The sequence below is a fragment of the Mustela nivalis genome (genome assembly GCF_964662115.1).
Source record: "Mustela nivalis genome assembly, chromosome: 6".
Lineage (NCBI taxonomy): Eukaryota > Metazoa > Chordata > Mammalia > Carnivora > Mustelidae > Mustela > Mustela nivalis.
In genome coordinates this window covers 58,062,894-58,081,636 of record NC_139025.1, presented here as the reverse complement: position 1 = coordinate 58,081,636, position 18,743 = coordinate 58,062,894, and the positions used below count along the sequence as shown (strand labels likewise).

Genomic DNA, 18,743 nt, shown 5'->3' with positions numbered 1-18,743 from the left:
ACTACCATATTCTTGGAATCCCTGCTTCTGTCTTTGAAGCCCCTTTGATATTTAAATTGGAACAGAAAATTATTAGAGGGGTCAAACCTCAGCCAGAACAGATGGATTTAGATGAATCCCTCATTTCATTAACTTTGTGATGACGGAGGCCTCTGTTTTACCCAAGGGTTTTTTGTTTTTGTTGTTTGACTCCATTTGTTGCTGTCTGTCAAAGTTTTTACTGGTGTACAGGTAGCCTCATTTTAGATAGCAACCACTATCATTATATACAAACAATGGAAAAAGTTTTAATAAATATTAACTATATAAACAATTTTCTGTTGAATTATGTGGACTATTACCATCAGGGAGAAATATTATAGTAAGTCAAAACTGTAAGCTCTGTATAGTACAGTTTTCCTATACCAAAACAAATAGATATTTGCTAACTTTTCATCTTTATGTGATCGAAGCTACTTTCTGATTTCAACTTCCAGGTAGGGCAAACAATTCTCTTATTTACATTTACTCATCACATTCAAGACTCTCCAGATCAATATCGAAGTACCAGAGACCCAAGAAACATAAGAGCCAGAATCACAACTGAATTTATTATCCTAATTTTGCTGTTATCCCAATAGATACTTTTATTTGAATAATTATAATACACAGTAGCAAATACTCAATAGCAAATACTCCTTGTAGTAAATAATTTGCAACTATTTACCTAACCCATTTAATTGAATGCAAACAGTTGGATCTTAAATTAACAGTGGCTATTTTCCTTTAACCTTTAAAATAAGACTGCTTGAGTTGTTTTGTTTGGACAAGGAGTCTACTACCTGTTTATCTACTTTGCCTTTCTCACGTCAGGGGGGGTAAAAGAGAGAAAATGGACTCTTCCTTAGAGCAAATGGAATTCACCCTTCCTCTTTTTACTACTTTTGCTAAAACATTACTAATTAGGAGAAAAGAGTAAGTTAACAGTTGGGAAATTCTTTAGAGCTTTTGAATGAATGGGGAAAAGCAGAAAGAACTTTCATTCAGAGATAGAGTAGGATCATGGAACTCTACCTCTGAAACTAATAATACACTATATCTTAATTGCATTTAAATAAAAAAAATTGAACTTGTATAAAAAGGTATCTGCAATCATACTGTGTAGTCAAATGAAATAAACATTAATTAAATTAACAGCAACAAAAGAGATAAAGCAGGACTTCTATAAGCTCTTTCTCAAGATTCCTCCCTCAGGGTGACAGGAGGGTTTCCCTCAATGCAAAGCAATTCTCGAACACTAGCTGGGGGTCTGCTAGTTCAAATCAATTCTGACACCATCTATCAGGAGATAGAGCATCAGATTCTACAGGCTAAGGGCTCAGTCCTACAAGACTTCCCTCTATCTCCATCCTCAAAGTTTGTAAGCCACAGGTTGTTACCTGTACTTTTGACCAATAGTCTACAGATTGGACATTCCAACATCCTCTTCCTTAGATTTAATTGGCCAGAGCAGCTCACAGAACTTAGGGAAACACTTAGCTTAACCATTTTATTAAAGGACATAGTATAATATGAATCCACAGCCAGATCAAGGAATATGTGCAGCAAAGTATGGAGAAAGGGTGTGGAGCTTCCATGCCCTCTCCAAGTATACCACTCTCCTGGGACTTCTGTGTGAGTTCATCAGCATGGAAACTCTCCAAACCTCTGCCTTTTGTTCTTTCTTTCTTTTTTTTTTTTTAATGAAAGCTTCCTTACACAGTCATGATTGACTAGGTCCAGCAAGTCTCCCCTCTCTGAGAGTGGAGCTAGGGCTGAAAGTTTCACCCCTGTAATCACATTGTGGGTGCTCCCGGTGACTAGTTTCTTCCTTTGAGTGGGTCCAAAAGTCAGCTCAGAAACCTAGCAAAAGTCAGCTTTATGCTCTTATCACAGGAAATTCCAGTGGTTTGGGGAGCTATGAACCAGGAACTGTGGACAGAGACCAAATATATATGAAAACTAGGTTTTCATCATCTGAGGGACCAAATATATAGGAAAATTATATTTTTCTCATCTCAGTGATCAAGTATATATATACATACATATATGTGTATATGTATTTACAGATCACCATATCTTAGTAGTTCTTTTTACGTTCTTGTCTTTGGATAAGAACACAAGAGTTTTGTAGTTCTAGAATTTGCCATCTGTCTTACCAAATGGTGTTAAGGTAGGGAAGAGGAGTATTTAAATACACAATGTACTGTCAAAATGTAATATAGAAAAACCTATTTAAGTGTCTTAATATATTTTTGTTCTCAGGTCATAAATATTCATAGAGATCAATTGTTGTTTATCCTAATAGCCCCATATTTTACCATTTTCTAAGAGGCACAGAAGACTCTAGAAACCTTAACTTTAAAATGCTTTTTAAAATTTGTATTTTTTAAACTCACACAATAAAGTTCTTTTTGGTGTACACTTCTGAGAATTATAACAAATGGGCACTGTCCTTAACTACTACCATCAAGATATAGAAGAATCTTATTAGCCCAATTTATTTCCTCATGCTGCCCCTAATTCTTGACAACAAATGGTCTACAGTGTCTGTGTAGTTTTACCTTGTCCATAATGTCGTATAAATGGAATCATCTAGTATAAGGTTTTTTGATTCTGGCTTCCCTTACTTAGTATACTTCAGGTTTATTTATGCTGTTGTGTCAATTTGTTTCTTTTTATTTTCTATTTTCATTCATCAGTTGAAAGATAATAGGGTTGTTTCCAGTTTTGACTAATTATGAAGAAAGTTGCTGTAAACTTTTTGTGTTGTAAATGGGGCAGTAAGTTCCCCTCCTGGATGCTTTAAGGAGCATTCCAACATCATCACAGAAATTAAACTCAGACATATGAAATTCAAGGTCTTATTATACTCCTAGGTCCTATTAGAGGGAAATGGAGGGCCATACAGAAGGAGCTTCTAGGAGATAGGTTCAGCCAAGCAAGTGGGGAGCTAAGAGAGTTGAGGACTGGATGGACAAATGCCTTTATTGGGTGGTCAGGGTGAAGTTTCCAGCAAAGGTGTGAGGGAATTCATTGGTACTGTTGAATGCCATGAGGTCATAGCAGGGGGAGGGTAAGAAGGGGATCTTGTAGCAGCAAGGACCAGCCTTATCATCTTTGTATACCTGGGTGCCTGGGTGGAGTGCTCACAGCCTTTTTTGAGGGATATTGAAGCATCAGGAAAATGTGAAGTTCTAAAAATTTATGATACATTTCTGCATGCAGATTTTGGTGTGACCACTGTTTTAAATTCTCTTGGGTAAATACCTGGAAGTGTGATCACTGTGTCATAAAGTTATACATTTTTAACTTGATAGGAAGTTGGCAGACTTGTCTAAAGCAAATGTAGCACCTAATTTTCACTGGAAATATATATGAGTATTCCAGTTGCTCAGCATTCTCACTAACATTTTATTGTTGTTTCAGTTTCATCTTTCTTGTAGATGTATAGTCCTGTCTTGTTTTAATTTTCATTTATTTAATGACTAGCGATGTTCAACTTCTTTCCACATAATTATTTGCCATCTTGTAGTTCTTCGATGGAAGTATCTATTCAAATATTTTATGCATTTTTTTTTTTTTTTGGTTCTTATATTCTACATCTTTGTCAGATGTGATTTGCAAATATTTTCTCCCACTTTCATGGCTTATCTTTTCATTCTCTTGACAGTGTCTTACACAGAACAGAATTTTTGGTTTTGGATGAAATGTATCTTTTTTTCTCTTATGAATCATGATTTTAGTGTATTTAAAAACTTTACTTTCTAACTCAAGATCACAAAGAATTTCTGCCTTGCTTTTCTGGAAGTTTCATAGAAATTTTGGTTTATGATGCATTTTGAGTTGTTCTGTATATGATATGAGGGGTGGGTTGAAGTTTATTTTATTTTTTTATGCATTTATCAATTTTTTTTCACCTATTTTTTTGAAAAGCTTATTTTTTTTCCTATTACCTCTGTGCTTCTGTTAAAATTTAATTTTTCTTACTTGTATGGGTCAATGTCTAGACTATTCTTTTATACTGAACTGTGTATCCTTTTGCCAATGACACTTTGTAGTGTCATTATTGTAGCTTTACAGTAGTTTTTAAATTAATTATTTATGCTATAATATTCTTCTAAGCACTGATTTGGTTATATCATACTACTTTTAGTATGTCATATTTTCATTTAGTTCAAAATAGTTTTTAATTGAGACTTCTCTTTGACTCGTGTTATTTTAAATTCATATGTGTTCTCTAACTTTGTTCTCTTGCAAAGTTGTTTTGGCTATTCCAGTGTTTTTCCCTTTCTTTATAAACTTTTGAATTTTCTTGTCAATATCTTAAAAAAAAAGTTACCTGGGATTTGTTAGGATTTTATTAAGTGTTGTGTTATTTTGAAGATTTTCAGTTTAATTCTGTTATTAGAGGACATACTTTTTCTAGGTTCTTAATTCTTCAAATTTGTTAAGATTTGTTTTATGGTCTATGCTTTTTATGATCTCTCATAGGTCCCTTCATCCTTCTCCCTATATTAGAGTTGTCACACACATATAATGTATATCCTATACATACATTAACAGCCCCACCAGGAAATATTCATTTTGTTTTCTTCAAAAAATGCATCTTTTAAAGAACTTAAGAAGAATATTGTCCAAATGTTTAGCAATTGTTACTTTTCATGCATGTATCAAGTTCTAAATTTCTTGCTAACATTTCATGAACATAGTTACGATGGATGCTTTTAAAGTATTGGACTGATGATTTCAACATCTAGTCATCGTGGGATTTTAATTACTTGATTGTCTTTTCCAATGAGAATTGGTCAAATTGTGTTGTACTTAAATGCTGATATATAAATATTATATATAATATTATATATTATATAGTTATATAATATTATATATTATATAGTTATATAATATTATATATAACTATATAATATATAAATATAATATTTTGAATTTTACATCATGTGTTCCTTTGTCCTCCAGATAGTGTTGATTTCTACCTCCTCACCCTAACCATCTTAAATTTTGAGGTAATCAACCTACAACCTGAGTAAGTTTAGACCATTCATTTTATCTCCCTTTCTGTGGGTGGGATTTCTAATATCAATTCGTTTTTCAAAACCTTTACTATGTTGCTTTGACTAAACTCTGTGCATGCCACTCAGGGCTTATTTTAACAAGTAGATCATGTTTTGCATTATTCAGCTCTTATAACCTTTGTAGTGAATTGGGTTTGTATTGTGCATATAGCATATGCATACAGGGGTGAGCCTGGAACTTGTGCTGGATCATGGAATTCCCGACTCCATCCCGACTCCATCCCGACAGAACCCACCCCCCCCCACCCCCAACACACACACTTTTTGGCTTCTAGGATCCACTGTGCCTTGTTCTCTTTCTAGAAAGACAGGAATTCTCTCTTAGATTTTTGCTGTCTATGCCCACTGAATAGTTCCATGACTGGGGTCATCTTTGTCAAAGCCAGGAAAGAAAGGATGATATATTAAGTTTGTAGAGCTGTCATAACAGATTGCCATAAAGTGAGTAATTTAAACAATAGAAATTTGTCTAATTGCTCTGAAGGCTAGAACTCTGAGATCAAGGTGTTGTCAGGGCCATATTCCCTCTGGCACCAGGGAGGGATCTGTTCCAGGGATCTGTTCCAGGCCTCTCTCCTAGCCTCTGGTAGCTTCTTGGTGTGGCAGTAAGATTGTGATCTTCACATGGCATTCTTCCTGTGTGCATGTCTCTGTGATCAAATTTTCTCCTTTTATAAGGATATCAGTCCTATTGGATTAGGGACCACCCTAATGACCTCATTTTAACTTGATCATCTCTGAAAGGACACTATATCCAAATAAGGTCACATTTAAATACTAGGGGTGGTTATTTGTTATATGTTAAGACCCCAACATAAATTTTGGAGGGACATGATTCAATCTGTAATAGATGAAGGGGGGGTGAGGGGCAGTACTCTAGGAAACTACTGTACTGGCCACTTCCAAGTTTTGACTGTCCTTTTCAGTCTACTTACTATTTTTCAGAGTTTTTAGGTAATTGCCTTTTTGTATTTTGTTCAGATATTTTTACTGTAGTTGGTTTACTTCCAACTGGTGATTGTAACTTTTAAAAATAAAGATCTTTTAGTTTTAGGGTTGTACAAGTACTTCTTAGTTTCAAGGAGATGTGACAACCAAAATGAGAACCACAGTTGAAATGGATGGCAGGTTAAAAGTTTTTTTGGATGAGAACTTGGGGTCCAATATGCATGATAGTAGTTTGGACTTGAGGTGAAATATATTCCAGTCTCTGAATCATTATGATTCAGAGCAACTCAGCCTCATACTCCAGTTCTCTTTCAGTGGTGCTACTCTTGATTGATTTCTGGGGTAAGATATTGGCAGTATGGTTAGGACTAGAAAAATAAGTTGTATATTATTTCAGTGGTTGCTATTTATGGTAAAGGTCCCTTCAATTTATCATATACTCATTTATGGCTTTCTGGGGATACAAGGGTATATTAGAAATAGTTCCTGAGATTAAGGAATCACAGTCTAGGAAGCAAGGAAGAAATGTGGCTAAATAATTGTATTGATATGCTAAGTGCTCTGAGGTAACTCACAAGGTAGGGATGGGGTGGGAGGGTTAGGTCAAGAATAGGAATAGGCCAAGAATAAAGAAAATTATTTTACTCTGGGGATGGAGTTAAAATAGGGATTTGGAGAAGGGCTGGTTTAGGCAAAAACAGCCTTTAAGTGTCAAGGATGCTCTGTTATACATTTCTTGAATATTCATTATCAAAAAGCATTATGCATTAGAGCCCTTAGATGTCTGTTTGGTGGCCAAGACAGAGATGAACAGGAACCTAAGGAAAAAACATATTTCAGACAAAGGACTAAAGCACTTACTACTATTTTTGAGATGTTCTTCTAAGCATTGATCTAAGAAACAACACACAGGATAGAAATACAGAAAGACCTCAGGAGAATGAACTTTTATCCCCACAAGCACATTTCTATTTCTTTGGTTCATTACATTCAATAATTCAGAATGGTTCATTCACTGTTTGATCTGATAATAATCAGGCCAGGAAGGGGAAGTAATTTGTAAATGCCATCCAAAGTTAGGTTGTGCCCTGAAGTTTTTTATTGGAAATCTTATTTTGTTTTGAAGTTAATTGGAGAACAGTTAATTGGACAAGGCAGTGGAGGAAGGATTAATTTAAGTTTCTACGAAAATTGGCACTCAGGACTTATGTGAACCATGGAGGGCTAAATTTGTAAGGTGTGCTCTTGCCAGTTATTATCTAGCACAACCATAGTGATATGTATCAGAAAGCGAGCCTGCCAACAGAACAGTTTGGGCTGTTCTTCTCTAAAAGGCTCTCTTATACTATTTGAACAACCGCAATTTCAGATAGCACATTCCAAAATTACACTGAATTGATCATGTTGCAATCATAGTCGAAAACAAAAAGGTTGTTCTCTGTAGTATGAGAGCAACCCATAGCCTCAGAAGGATGGCATAAGTAAATATCGATTTGAGTTGGGGCTCAGAGTCACTATTACCCCATCTGTAGTCCACATGGCTACTAATCTCTAATTTCTTATTTAAAAGGACACTGAAAACGAATCTTAAGTATGGAACAAATTCCAGAGTCCTAGAATTATGACAAGTACCTCATCGGTGCTTCCAGAACTCCAGAGCATGCCCTGCATAATCAACGATTCAGAACCTCTTACCAAACTGCCTTTTCACACCTCCTAGCCTTTACCTAGGGTCCCTTCAGGGCATGTATTGCATAAACAATTAATCGTAGAACACTGAAAAAATAAAATTAAATTAAAAAAAGAAAAGAAAGAAATGCACTCCCTGACTGTCCCAGCCACCCTCCCTAGAAAATCTATTTGTGCTTTATGACTGTGTTCAAACAAGTAACACTTCCTCTCTAGTGCCTTTTTGGCTTTCCTAGGCAGTTAGTTACTACCTCCCCCCTCACCTAAACTTACAGCAATTTAGTCATACTTCTATTATAGCCCTAATTAAATTGCATTTCCATTTACTTAGTTACATTTCTCCCATGTCTTCTTGGCTCTTGGCTCCTTTGTCATCGTTTACTGTTGTAGTAGAAGCTTAGTAAATTTTGATAGGTAAATATTTCAACAAAGTAATCTTTAAAAAAATTAATAAACTAATATATTAGACTCGGAAGGGAAATGTACTAAATAGATCTCAGATATAGTATTACTGTGCTGGATATTTGCCCAAATAGATCTATTATTTACCCTTTTATATCCTGCTATGTGTCCAAGAAAGCTGAACTTTATGGTCAGAATTAATGTGATCCCTTAGTCTCCTGGTTTTGGTTGAGTTTGGTCCAGGGGACCAAGGATAGGTGATCACAGGGTGAAAAAAGAGTGTATCTGAGTATTTATTCCCATAGCTTCCTTTTTGCTGTATCTTATGGGGTTGGCTAGGTCCCTCTACCAAAGGCCACAGCTCCAATGATAGCAGTCTACGCTGGGTTCTAGTCTCTGCTCCTTCCCTCTGTCCCTTAGGGCTATGGGTGGTGGTAATGGTCTCATGATGTTGCTAGACCATCAAAATATAGCATCTTGTATTTCCTTAGTCTTATCCACACCTTTGTAATTTGTACCTTTGTTAAACTCCCTTTCCGCAATTATCCAGTATTAGTATAACATTTAGGTCAGACTTTTAAAAGGAGTGTTTCATGGAATAATTTTCCTCAGGTTATTATTGAATATGTGACAAAAGTGTCTATAATTATGAGTTTAGCAAATACTGAGTTCAGTAAGTTTTATTTAGTATTATATAAATTATATATAATATGTATTATATATTATATATATATATATACACACACACACACACACACACATACACACACATACATTTCAGGCCCTAATAATCTAATATTTTGAGTGTGGGATATAACATTTGGTGTTCCCTAAATATTTTACCACTGTGAAGTATGCTATGGCTATCTTGTTATTTAGCCTTACCATTAATGCCTCACAAAACTAGGTGTTGTTTTTTCCCCCAAAGTGAAGTTGCAAAAATGCTGCCTTAAGCTTACCAAAGATAGACTATTGTAAAATGTAAAAATTAAACTCTTTCTTATCATCAGTTTACCTATTTGTTGGGAAGAACATTTATTTTATCCTAGTAAAAATCTAGGACCTTAAATTACTATTTGGATACTGAAGTGGTTATCTGGTTTTGTCTTTAACTCTAAAGAATGTCCTGAACTACTCTGTACTATATAACTCCAAGTGCCAGAGAAAATGATCACAAGTAAGAATTATAGGGATGTAAATATAGTCTCTCATAAGTTATTCCTTTTTGAAAGTAAAATAAATTGAGAACTATAAACTCCTTGTTAGCAGATGTGAACTGAGAGAGACTGTGCTAATTTGTTTTACTGCCAAGCTCATAACTATATATATCAAGACTGACAATATTTGTAAGGGCATTTATTACTTAGATTTTTCTCAGCAGGAATTACAAGTTCACCTTATAGTAAATTACCTCCTTTTGGATTGATAAATATGTATTATAGAATAAATTATTTTATCAAACTTAGCTCGATCATAAATTATAGATTTTGATGAAAATGTCAAATTGTTTGATAAACTAAGTGGCCATTAAGCCATTTAATTTAGAAACTTTAACATAATGAGAAGTAATAGTACATCTTATATTTAAGCATTACTTAAATGAACTCCTAGTAGTCTTGCTTCCAAATCCAAGCTTTCAATTACTTGATAACTATTTTGAAATTGTAATGCTTGTATTACAGCACTTCTAATTTTTGACATTAGAGTTATAAAAGGAACACTGTTTTTGCAAGTATGTTTGTCAGCTATAGTATAGCTAAAAGATGATAGATATGTATGACAAAGAAACAATCTTTCTAGAATTATACAATTTTCCTGGTATAGGAATAATATGATAGAAGCAACAATTAAAAACATAATGGAAGAAAACATCTCTCAGCCAAAGAGTAAATAAATAATGAAATAAAACAAATTGTCTTCCGTATTGGAAATGATCATTATATCTTAGGTGAGATTTAAGTGATTGATATCCAGTAATATTATAGCAAAATATTTGAGTTTCAAGAATATGAAGATATCTTACAACAGTTAAGAAATCTGTACCAAGAAATGAGAACAAGGTTGTCCTCAGGGTTCTTAATAGTAAAGATGGACAATGGAATTTTATACCCATTTGGGAACTCAGAAAATAAATGTACTTGGTACTTTCCTTACAAATATTTCGTGAGGTGCATCTGGGTGGCTCACTCAGTTAAGAGTCTGTCTTAGGATCAGCTCATGATCCCAGTGGTACAGATCATGATCTCATGATCCTGGGATTGAGTCCCTCATTGGGCTCCCTGCTCAGCAGGGGGTCTGCTTCTCTGTCTCCCTTTGCCTCCAACCCCTTGTTCATGTTCTGTCTCTGTCTCTCTCAAGTAAGTAAGTAAGTAAATAAATAAGTAAAGTCTTTAAAAAGACGTATTTTTTGACCTGAATTTTTCATTCAAGTGAGAAATGTCTCGAAATTATGAATCAGGATGGGAGAGAAGATCTAAGATTTGTGAGTTAAAATGCTGCGTTTGCTGCATATTTCGTAATATCTTTGTGGCCCAGATGAATATTTCAGAAGATAGTTACCACAGAATTTGGTGAATGACTCCACTACTTTTGAGTTGACTGGCAGTACTGACACACTGAATCACAAGGCTTGGATTGTGTCCTTGGAAATGACATACTTAATCCTATAGAGAAAAAGGAAAGACTAAGGAGCTGAAATAGCCTGCTGTGTTCTGGTAAATCAAATTGGCAGTAACCTCCAAACTGAGCTGAAATCAGTGCCTCAATTTTATCATGAGATTTATTGGGCATTAGTCTGAATTTGATCTATAGAACATCTAATTTACTTTGGGTGTTAAACTAAGTGTGCCATTTCCTTTCAGATTCTATGTATTACAAAACAGAATCACTTTCAGAGATACAGACTCCACCTCTACAATGTATGGACAGTGTAGCAATTACTGGGGTAGGACATGTGTGTAGGTGTGGGGGTCCTCCAGAAAGAACATGTTGTATTGGACAGAAACAGGAACTACTAAGTCTCTAAAAGAAGTAACTTCGCTCCTGAGAAAATCAGTTGTGAGTGAAAGGACTGGTGAGAAGTCTCAGATGAAAATAAAACAGGCAGCTGAACCAATTAGAAAAAGTTAAATCACTTAGGTGGAAACCAGCTGAACTTGAAATTGTTTTGGAAGCTGAGATAAAGGAAGGACATTTTAACAGAGGCTATAATAGGAGAATGCAGTATGGTTTCACTGCCTTATAAGTACCTCAGGTGGAAACAGTAAACTAATTCATTTTCTCCCCCCATGGCTGCTTTTAGAAAGTCTCCCTAAACTAATCCTGCGTTAAGACTTGCTCTAATAACCCTATGCATGATTCAAGGTAAGTGACTTGAGAAAATGAATGATGTAAATATGTTATTGGTTATAGCTAGATGACGCACATCTAGCAATATTACAAAGAGGCAATAGTGCTCACTTTTCAGTAGAGCAGAAAAATCATTTGGGGGTGCCGACTGAATTTGTCTATTTTGAGATTTTGACTCCGAAAGTTTGGAGTAGAGTTATGTTAATTTGTGTTTCTAATACGCACACTAGTTAATTCTTCTATAAAATGTTTTAAAACAGCAGGATGCCATAGTTACTTACAAAATTAGGGCAATTACCTTAAATTTTAAAAAATGAGGATGATTACCTTAAAATGTGGATATGATTCAATTAACCACTTAAGTGAATCTTTTAACAAAAACCTAGGACACTGTAAATGTATAATAAAGTCATATTCAAAATGGTGTAATACTTCTGCTATACTTCTTAGTAAGAAGTTTCTAGACCTGGATCTATAACACAATTATGTAAATGTATTTATTGAAAAGAGACTAGAATAATAATTACAGTTGACCCTTGAACACAGGTTTGAACCGCACAAGTCCACCTACACATGCCCCCACCCCCCAAACCAAACCAAACTAAACCAAACAAGCACCACTTTAATGTTTTCCTTTGGAAACGCGCTCCAGGGTAATTAAACAAACAAACAAACAAACAAACAAAAGACAGAAACTGCCTAGCAGCTCTAAGCAAATCTAAGCAGATCAGACCTGAGGGGGAGCCAGAGGAAACCCTCAAATGGCTGGTGGGCTCTGGAGGCTCCTAATTGTGCTTGAGATATGCCTTTAGAAGAGTTACTTGTTCAGCCCAACATGGGAGGGTCAGCTAGCCTGGGAAGGTTAGTCAGGTGGTTGCCTGGACAAGTTTTACCTCTTCCCCTAGGAAGTTGTTATCCAGGAAGTCAGAGATGGGGGTCTTCACAGGCAGAACCCAGGGTATGCAAATCAAAAGGGGGGACTAGTTCAGGTTCTTCTCCAGGACCCTGGTGGCTTCCGTGGTGTCCAGGTTTTTGTCCCATTCATCTTGGGAAAGCTTCTGTAAGTCCTGGAAGAGAGCATGGCCACAGCATTGTTTTTGCATCTTAGAGAGGCCTGGTACCCTCAGCTTCTCCTTGGCCAGCTCCTGGAAGAAGTGGCCTGTGTCTCCAAGAGCCACATCATCACAGCAGAAATAGAAGCCAAAGAGGTAAGTGTAGGAGGCCTATAGATGCATGCTGTGACCAGGTGCTTAATGGTCTCTACCTAGATGGAATAATTCTAACTAATTTGGGAGCTTATGATTGATTTGGCAATAAACTGAAAAAGTGGTACTGGCTGGTCCCAGAGGCAGAGACTGGCTGGAAGCTGGTTTCCAGGTTGTGACTAGAAAAGAGGTTGGTTGGAGGGTGGTTTGAGGCTGGAGGAAGGGGTATCCCTGGTCTGCTGCATTCACACACAGTTGAAGAAAGAGACAGATCTGGGGTATTGCAAAGTATACCACCCACACATGGCTTTTTTTTTTCAACTATATATTAATGTATTTTCTTACAATTTTCTGCATGTAGTTTCTCTAGCTTGCTTTATTCTAGAGTACAATATATAATAAAACAATGTAACATACAAAATATGGGTTAATTGACCATTATCAGCAAGGCTTCTGGTCAACAGTAGACAGTAGTATTCATTTTTGGGGAGTCAAGTTATTTGCAGATTTTTGACTGTACAGAGGTTGACACCCCTAAGCCCCGGATTTTTCAAGGGTCAACTCTAGTAATGTTAGTAGTTGCCATTAGCCTTTTAAAAAATTAAGTTATTTTGGGGCACCTGGGTGGCTCAGTGGGTTAAGCCTCTGCCTTCAGCTCAGGTCATGATCTCAGGGTCCTGGGATCAAGCCCCGCATTGGGCTCTCTGCTCAGCAGGGAGCCTGCTTCCTCCCCTCTCTCTCTGCCTGCCTCTTGGTCTACCTGTGATCTCTCTCTCTCAAATAAATAAATAAAATCTTTAAAAAAAATTAAGTTATTTTAATTCCAGTATAGTTAACATACAGTGTTACATTAGTTTCAGGCGTACAATATAGTGATTCAGGATTTTATACATCGGTACTTAGTGCTTATCATGAGTACAGTCTTAATCCCCTTTACCTATTTTACCCATACCCCCACCAACCTCCATATGATACTTTATTTTAAACAAGTACCCTCAGTTAAAATTATTTTTTAGATTTTGAGATGGGGGTAGGAAGGAGGAAGAGGGAGAAGCAGCCTCCCTGCCGAGCAGAGAGCCCGATGTGGGGCTCGATACCAGGACCCCAAGATCATGACCTGTGCTGAAGGCAGGTGCTCAACCATCTGAGCCACCCAGGCACCCCTAAAGTTATTTTTTAACAAGGACATTTTTTACTTGAACTATACTTCAGGAGATATGGTTCTAAAAGATATATAAAATAATCCATCCAAGAAAAATAGAACACACATTTTCTTCAAGTACACACAAAAGAATCCTCTGGTTAAATCGCATAAACAGGTAAAAAGAGACATAACAAATATTACAAATTTAAGAAAACAAAAATCCTACCAAGTAGATTTTCCAGCCAGAATAGTATAAAATTAAAGATCAACAATAAAACAAAGGTGGAAAATCTACAATGTAAATATTAAGTATTTAATATGTAAATATTAAACACTACCGCATAAACAATGGGCCAAATCAGAACTCAAACAGCAAATCAAAATGTCTCAAAACAAAAGAAACCATATTCTAAAACCTATGGGATGCAGCAAAAACAGATTTTAAGAGTGAAATTTATGATAAAATGCTTGTATTAAGTTGTTTGAACTTTTTTCAGAAAAAGATTTTATTACAGAGAGAGAGAGAGAGCGCGCATGCACAAGAAGGGGGAGGGGCAGACTCCCTGCTAAGGAAGGAGTCCAATTCGAGACCCATCCCACATGACCTAAGCCAAAAGCAGATGCTAAGCCCACTGAGCCACCCAGGCACCCTTGAGCTTTTTTCTTAACATTACAGCACAAGGAACTAGAAAAAGAAGAAACACAGATGAAATTTAGTAGAGGAAGAAAATAATAAAGAAAAATCAGAAATAGAGACCAGAATAAGCAATAACATTGAAAGTAATGACCTGTTTTTCCAAAAATAAATTGGCAATATTTTAACTACATTAAGGGGAAAAAAAATGATTCAAAAAGCAAAATGAGAAATGGGAGAGAAAATAATACAACAGATAAGCCAGAAATCCATAGTGCAGTTGGATTACTATAAACAATTACATAGTAACAGATCAGATAATATAGGGAAAAAAAAACCCAGATAATCCCTAAAAATGCACAAGTTACCAAGATTCCTTCATGGATCTTGAATCCAAGATGTAGGAAATCTTCTTAGACCAATAGTAAGAATGAAAGTCGAATTAGGAATCCAAAAGTTCCCAGCACAGAAAAACCCAAGACCATGTGGTTTCATTGGTGCATTCTACCATTAAAAAATCAACAACAACAACAACAACAACAACAAAAACAAGACCATCTTCATCAAAATCTTACAAATAATGGAATAGAGGGAACACATTCAAAACTACTCCCTGTTTATCCTGCTTTGCCTCCTAGGGATGCTCTCTGAGAGGAGTGAATCATCTCCCAGGTTTCCAGTGTGTCCCAGGTTTCCACACTGCCTGCCTCATTGTTTGCTTGTTTTCTCTCTTGGGGCAGGGCAGTGCCCCCAGGCTCTATCCCACTCAAGCCCATTGACCTTTAAACCACCAAGCTTTAAGCCTTGTTGGTTTAGAGAATTCATGGATTTCAGCCCCTATTGTTTTCCAAGCAAATGGCTTTGGGGAAACACCCTCCTTGTGCATTCCCCGATGCTTCTCTCTCTATCCATCTCTGTCTCTCCCCACCCCCAACCCCCTTCTCTGTGACCATGGCTCCTTCTCCTCTGCAGTACCCATGATTCATTTCTCTCCTAAATATGTCTCCACAATCCTTACCTTCCTTGATGTGGCCTCTTCTCTCCCTTTAGTGGTGGAATTTGTGATGTTAGTCTTCAGGTCTATTTCTAGGATCAGATCTAAGGATGACTTGATAGTTATCTACATGTGTTTGTGGGAGGAGGCAAGCCTACGGTTGTCTACTCTGTTGATATCTTGTTATTCCTTTTTTCATCTTCTTTTCCCCTTCCCACCTTTTCTCTGTATTGTGAATATAGACCAACAGTTACTACTTTCATAACAAAAATTAAACTGAAAAAAACAAAGGCAGGCACTAACTAAGCTATACTCTTCATATAATAGGTCACTATCTATCATCTCCATGATCTTAAGTCATTGTGAGTAAGGTCGATTGTTTTATTTCTAACTTAAAAAATATTTCTGGGTCTTACAAACTTGTGTTTTATTTTTAACTACTCTGTAGGCTCTAAAATGAAGAAAGCAAGAACTCACAGTAGTGAATGCTTTGAAGACAAGGAAATCTGAATTTTAAAATTTATCCCTTTTGAGAAGGAAATGAAAAGACCTCCCCCTTTAAAAAAGATTAATCCATGAGAAGCTACATAAAGGGAGCCCACTCCTCATGGGGAAAAAATGTATGCTGTAATGCTTGTATCATTTGTATCGCTTGCTACCATGAGAAATGCAGGTACTTTGAAGGGGATGAGTGGAAAATTATCCAAGACTTTGAAAGCAATAAAAGAAATCATGGTCTGGGGAAAAAAAGAAAAAAAAAAAAGATGTTCTAGACATGATTCACAGATTTATTGTAGTCATTTTGGAAGCATTGAAACAGACAAAATGTGTGGAGAAATTATTTCTGATTGCATACTGAAATTTTAAAGGCACTCAGATGGCTAAGGTTTGTGTTCCATGTAGAAACTGACTTTGAATGCTAGGTTTGGGAATTGGATAGGAAAAGGAGGAGACTCACATTTTGAACAAGCTTGAGTGGCAGAAAGGTGGGAGAAACTTAGAAGCAGAGGGGAAAAAATCTAAGATTAAAGTGAGCATTGGCCTGGGTAGCATAGTAAAAGATAGATGGAATGGAAAAAGATCTGTCTGAGAATAGAAAGGGCTCACAAAGCATTCATTACAATTTAGGTAAAGCCTAAGTGGTTATTTTCTAAAACTAAAAGAATACTTCTAGAGTACTGAAGCAAGAAGCAGGCATAGGTATTTAATGAGGAAAAAAAGAATCACTTAAGAAACTAACTTAAGAAACGTTAGTTCTGTTTTCTATTCTGGTTTGTTCACTAAGAACCTTGAAAGTCACATAGTCTGACTGATGTGGTCAATGGCATTTTATCTATAAATCTTAGCGTTTGTCTGTATGGATATACATAAAATACCCTTCTAGTTTAAATAAGTATAAAATAAATTTATAAACAAATGAGTGCACTGAAGTTCCAAATCTTCACTACTGCTTTTCAATAGAACCCTAGAAAAGGAGAGTTGAAATGGAAGTTAGAAGTTATTATCCCATTCAGTGAAGTGTCTCTGTACCACTTCCAAAAGTTAGTCAATCTGGCACCTGCTTGAATTAAGGTATAACATGTATATGTTATCAACTCGTTTACCATTTTAGTAATTCTATCAAAAATGAAAGCAAGGTTAATTGAACATGAATTAGTCTTAGAGAATTTAATAGCTTTCTATAATTTTTTAGGAGGGTATAATATTATACTTAATAGATCATAATTTTTAAAATCCTCTGTTAGGTGCTAAGCTTCTTCATAACTTTTAATTCTGTGATTTAGCAGTGACTAAACAATGGCAACTCTGACATCAAATCCTTTTTATCTCCAGTTGCAACTCCAGGTATGCCCTACTCTGATCCTTCTGTCACATTGCTGCCAGAATAGTTTTTCCTTTTCTTTCTTTTTTTTTCTGAATAGTTTTTCTTAAAAGTCTTTCTAGATGTCTCCTGCTCACTGTCATTCAGTGATTCCTCATTGGCTTCAAAAGAAAAATTCAAATTCCATTCCATGGCATATAATGATGTCCCATAATCTGGATATTTCTGTGTCTAGATATTTTAGTTTCTATTGCTTTAAGAATATTGCAATAACGACCCCAAAATCCAGTGACTTAAAACAACAAATATGTATTCTCTACTAGACTACAGGTCATTTGGGGGTGTTTTGCTCATCTTGGTCAGGTTCAGCTTACCTCACCTGGATCTCATGCATCTGGGATTAGCCGGCAGGCACCAGTGGGTGGCTCTTGACTGGTGTGAGAGTGGATCAGGCCATGAGTATGTTTTTCCAGAAGTCTGGATAGATAGGCTAAATAGAAAGAGCTTGCTGTTTTGGCTGTGGAGCAGAATTCCAGAAGAGGGAGTAGAAATTCACAGGCCTTTTGAGGCCTATGCTTGGTCCCAACTGCTACTTCTGTTGGCTTCCATTGGCCAAGGTAAGTCATAAAGTTAGCCCAGATATAAGAGATAGAGGGATAGACTTTAAAAGAAAGAACAATAAATGAACATAGCAAAGTGTGTGGATATAAAGAGGGACAAAAACTGGAGTTTTTGCCTCTAGTTCTCTGCACTTCCCTACCTCTCCATCTTTGATACTTGCTAAGCCCCAACTTAATCATTATGCCCAACGGTAGTGAATTTTACATAATTCTCTATGTCATTGAATTTACATAATTCTGTATGTCATTGCTTTTACATAATTCTCTATGTCATTGAATTATGTCATTCTGTATGTCATTGCTTCTTTTGATTGTTGCCACCAATATTCCCTTTGCCTGGAATTAACTTCCATATCTGACTGACTTCTTTACTTCAACAAAAATAACCACAACGATGATCAAGTATTAGGCACACGCTGTATATTGGGTGCCATTCTAAGTTCTTTACATGTAGTAACTCAGTCATTTCTCATTTTGAGATAAGTACTATTTTTTGGATCTTACAGATATGAAAACTGAGGTACAGCAGGGTTCTCTGTAGCTTATCCAAAGACACAGCTAGTTTTTGTGGTGAGGGCTGAATTTGAACCCAGAATATCTGAGTCCAGCCACCACTAACATCTACTGCCAGCAACTGATGTGACGGAGAGTGCCCTTTTTTTATGGAAGCCTCCCTTCTCTCTCTGGATAAGCGTAGGTGTTACTTCTCCTGTTTTACATATATTCCCTCATGATTAGCTCTAGCCCAGTTCTCACACTGTACTGTTCTGTGCAGTTTGCTTCATTGTCTTTGCTTGGGATGACAATTCTGAAGGACAGAGGCTGA

The 18,743-nt window shown here is 36.2% G+C and overlaps 1 long non-coding RNA gene across 1 annotated transcript in view; it reads left to right on the top strand.

Moving 5' to 3' along the window:
- The first annotated feature begins 4,994 nt into the window (after window positions 1–4,994).
- Window positions 4,995–18,743, top strand: part of LOC309868217 — a 256,290-nt gene continuing 242,541 nt past the window's right edge. Inside the window, exon 1 of the long non-coding RNA XR_014313577.1 lies at window positions 4,995–5,062. This is a non-coding gene — a long non-coding RNA (uncharacterized lncRNA). The remainder of the gene's footprint in view (window positions 5,063–18,743) is intronic.